The following is a 5,197-nucleotide window of genomic DNA, read 5'->3' as shown; positions in this document are numbered from 1 at the left end:
AAAAAAAAAAAAAAAAAAAAAAAAAAAAAAAAAAAAAAGAAATAATACCTAAATTTAGCAAGAACACAGACAAAAAGATTAACACACAAAAATCAATTGCATATTTATAGAGTAGCACCAAAAACTTGAAAGATATATTAATAAAATGAATATTTTTATAATAGTATCAATATACATCACTTATGAATAAATTTAACAAAAGATATGCAAAACTTATAAATTAAATACTACAAAGATTTGCTGAGATAAATTTTAAAAGACCTAAAAAAATGGAGCTATATACTATATTTATGAAAGACAATATTTTACAATGTCAATTCTCCCCAAGTAGATCTATATATTCAGTGCAATCCCAGTCAAAATCCAAGCAAATTTTTGTAGAAATTAACAAGCTAATTTTAAAATTTTATAACACTTCAAAAGACCTAGGCCAAATAATTTTGAAAATGTTAGATGACTTCTTCTACCTGAGTATAGGTACTTGTAGGACTATAAGACTTACTGTAAACCTATAGTAATCAAGACAGTGTGGTAACTGGCATAAGTATCAACAAATAAATCAATGAAACAGAATACAGAGCCCCAAAGTAGACCTGCATTTATATAATCATTGGATTCCTGACAAAAGCATCAAAGTTACAATTGAGTGGGGAAAGAAATGGTTTTTTCAGCAAATGATGTCAGTACAACAAGATAGCCATATAGAAAAAGATACACCTCAACCCCCTACCGCATAAAATACAATGATTAATTTGAGATGAACCTTAGATCTAAACATAAGTTCTAAAACCATAAAGCTTTCAGAAGTAAACACAGGAGAATATCTTTGTGACTTGGGGACAGACAAATGTTTGTTAGACTGGACACAGCCATGAAAAAAAATATTGGTAAGCTGTCTGGGCCAGAGACTTCATCAAAATGTAAACTTCTGTTCATCAAAAGTTACTGTTAGAATATAAAAGAGCAAAGCACAGACTAGGAGGATTTATCTATAATACATATATTCCACAATGGTGACAAATGGACTAGTACCCAGAATATATAAAGAACTCAAACAATTCTATACTAAAAATACAAACAATACCAATAGAAAATGGCAAAAAATTTGGAGACTCTTCAGAAAAGAAGATACATAGATGGCGAAACACAAAACAAAAACACCTCATGAAAAAGCACTCAAAATAATTAGTCATCAGGAAATCACATATTAAAACCACAATGAGAAACAATGACATAGCCAACAGAATGGTTAAAATTAAAAAGAATGACAGCCCCAAATATTGATGAGCATGTGGAGAAACTGGACTTTAAAATGTTGCCATGGAAAAGGGTCTTATCAATTGTCATAAAACTAAATCTGCAACTACCTTATGACCTATTCCTAGATATTTATCCTAAAGAAATAATGCATGTCCAAAAAAAAAAAAAAGACTTATACAAGAATATGCACAGAAACTTTATTAATAATAGTTAAAATCTGTAAATAACTCGGGTATCCATCAATAGGAGGATGGATAAACAAACTATTGTATATTTATACAAAGAAATAATACTCTGCAATAAAAAAGCAAAAAACTAGGGATACATGTAACAGCATAGATGAATCTCAAAAATATCTACTGAGTCAAAGAAACCCTATACAAAAGAGTACATATTACATAATTCCATTTATACAGAGTTCTAGAGCAGGCAAATTAATCTATAGTGGTTGCCTCAGGAGGTAAAGGGCAATGATTGATTCAGAAGGGACATAGAGGAACTTTCTGGAGTGATGGTAATTTTCTAAATCTAAATAGATGTTTGTCGAGTAAGATTAAATCTTATACTACTTAAGACAGTTGAATCACTGAATTTAATGTGAGTAGAGGCTTAGAGATCATCTACTTCTGTATCTTTTCCACATTGTTCAGATGGAAAAACTCTAGCCCAGACAGGCAGAGTGAAGGTCAAAGGCAAAGTCAAAGCTGGTACTGAACTGGTCCCTGGATCTCAGTCTAGCACTCATTCCACAGACTTGCGTTCAGCTTTATTACCTGGGTTAATCCTCTTATGCATAAGTCTCGTAACAACAGTTCTGTAAGCACTATCTATCACAGCACTGTCCAATAATAAATAAGTGAATAAATAAATAAATAAATAAATAAATAAATAAATGTTTGTGTTTTACAGATGTATGCATTTGTTAAAACTCAGCTAATGTCCACTTAATTGATTGTATGTAAATTTTACCTCAAAAGAAAAAAAACCGTAAGCAGATATTGTACTAAGTTACAGGCATTAATTTTCTGCTGGGAATTTACTTCGAAATACATCTAAAAATAAGATGGACTAATGGATGGTGAGAGGCATAGAGAGATGAAGATATGCTATAGGACAAATACAGTAAAATATTGATGGTAGAATTTGTGTGGTGAGTATAAGGGTGTTCACCATAAATTAAACTTTTTTATATATTAGTTTTAAAGAAGAAAATACTTACAGATCTGTGTACCTAAAATGTGTGCCCTTCACTATATATTTACTCAGAGAAGAGAACCATCATAAAGCGAGATTCCGTGCCACTTGTCCCTTGCACATCTGTGTACAACGTTGAATGCCTTTCTCCCATCTTCACCCTTCTCTTCTCGATCCTTTTCCTGTCCTTTCTTCTTTTTCTCTCCTCTTCCTCTCCTTCCTATGCTTTCTTTTCTCCCTCTCCCTTTCCTTTCTCACTACTCTTTCTCTTCTATGCCATACCACCACAGCAGTATCTCTCTGTAACTCCCCACCTACCCACATCCTCGAAAGTGAAAAATGGAAGTGGGTGTGGGTGTAGGTGAAGATACAGATACACAAACACAAACATATTTTTGAAGAATCTTCATAAAGATGAAAACCAGGGCAAATTAATGGCCATTCTTTTTTTTTCCTTTTTGTCTTTTTTACTGACTGGTAACAGGATGGCAACCCTCGGTGTCGCACCCGTACCGGAGACCGGCAACGGGATCGCAACCCTCGGTGTTGCACCCGCACCGCGCTCAGCCAGTGAGCGGGAACCAGTCTCCACATGGGATCTGAACCCTCGGCGGGAGCGCCGCCCTCTCCAGTGTGCCACCGGGCCGGCCCAATGGCCATTCTTAATAAATGTACAATCTGCTTGTTAAACCATGAAGACATATAATTTATTTTGAATTAGAAGAACGAAGCCACCACCTGGTTCACAGACTACATTTTGGATTCCACTGGACCAGAGGTCAGAGACTGCTGAGATATATTTTTTCCTTATTAGCTGATGTATCTTTAGTGTCTAGAATGGTGCCCAACACAATATAAGTACTCAATAAATATTTATTGAGCTGCATATAGGTACACTCACGCAAACATACACATGTAAAAAATAAGTGAATAAAAGGTGACAAGAAACCCTCAAAATAATTTTCTTCATGATTTTCCCCCAAGTCAGCTCTATTATTAAGAACTAAACAATGAGAGAAAGGATAAAAATCATTCTGCCCACGGCCTTGCACATGAGGCTAAGCCTACCATTGTGGAGGCCTCTGCTCAGATCAATGGTTCTATCTCTTCTCCTCCTCCTTGGAAAGATTTGCTCGTTGTAAACAGGGCCATGTTATAACTATCGTGGATCCAAGGCACTTCTGTCTTTGTGGGCCCCTTCCTCCATGAAAAATATTTAACATTATATTTTATGACTATTTTGGTATAAATGCAAATATATCGCAGGCTGGATTTATTATTATACACTTATTATTTTCATTTTTCTTGGATTTTAAAGGATATTAAAATTGTTTTCATTTTCATGTGCTGTTCATAAGTATCATGGGCCATAGGCACCATTCCTTCTGTGCCTAATGGATAAATTGGCCCTGACTGTAAGAGTATCATTTAAAATTTTCATTGCTTTTTAGTATTTGCCTTCCATCTTTCCAACTTCCCAACCATCTTAAGTCATCTTTTCGGTGGTGATAATGTATACCTTGGGCTCTACGTGCAGATTCCAAACCTTTTAAACAAATAGTTTTCCAATAGAAATATTTATATTCTATTATAAAGCATAGTGATTACTCCTTTTATTCCAGACAGTGTATGTATAAATATAGCCTAAAATTAAATTAGTTTACATATTTTTATTTTTAGATCCCAAATCTGACAATCCAATCTTTATATTATAAAAGAGTGCTTTTGAAAAAATTAAGTGATGGAGTTGGAGAAACAGATAACTGAACTGAACTTACGAAGAGCACTTTTAAAATTTTTAATTGACACATAATAATCATTCATATTTATGGGGTATATTCCGATATTTTGATACATGTATACAATGTGTAATGATTACATCAGGGTAATTAGCATATCCGTCACCTCAAACATTTATCATTCCTTTGTCTTGGAAACAAAATCCTCTCATTAGGTATTTGAAAATATACAATAAATTATTGTTAGCTATAATCACCCTACAGTGCTACAGAACACTAGAACTTATTCTTCCTATCTAGCTGTAATTTTGTTAACTCACTCTCTTTTAAAGTGCATCCCACCTACCTCCCCAGAATTTAAGGAAAGAGTCCTGAAGTCTCAGGATCTATCTAAAATAAAAATTGGTAATGTCAACACCATGGTGAAGTCTCTAGCAGTGTGCCCAGATCTTTGATTTTTTAAGGTTCTGTCAATAATTTGGATGAGAATAGATGGTGCTATACCAAATTACAGATGAAAGTTTGAAATAGTGATTCCATTGGATTATTTATTGGCTGGAACAAAGAGTAAATATAAAAGAGTAAAATCTAAGAAAGATAAATTTATGTTGCACTTGAGTCCAAAAAATTTACCGGTATATTATATGGGCACTATGATTAAACAGCAATAAATATTTTTTTAAAAATTTAGAGGTTCAGGGCTGGCCCGGTGGCGCACTGCTACAGTGCGCCACTTGGGAGCCCGGCGGCACTCCCGCCGAGGGTTCGGATCCCACATACAGACCGGTTCCTGCTCACTGGCTGAGCGAGGGGCGGGCGCAGCACCGAGGGTTGCGATCCCGTTGCCGGTCCCGTTCCGGTACGGGCACGACACTGAGGGTTGCGGTCCGTTGCCGGACACGAAAAAAGACAAAAAGGAAAAAAAAAAAGAAGAAAAAAAATTTAGGGGTGGGGGGGTTTGAAAGTTTGGTTAAAAAAAAATTTGGGGGGGGGGGGGAGGGGGG

This window comes from Galeopterus variegatus, unplaced genomic scaffold, assembly GCF_000696425.1.
Source record: "Galeopterus variegatus unplaced genomic scaffold, G_variegatus-3.0.2 Scaffold5175, whole genome shotgun sequence".
NCBI classification, from domain to species: Eukaryota; Metazoa; Chordata; class Mammalia; order Dermoptera; family Cynocephalidae; genus Galeopterus; species Galeopterus variegatus.
Note: the sequence above shows the minus strand (reverse complement) of the source record.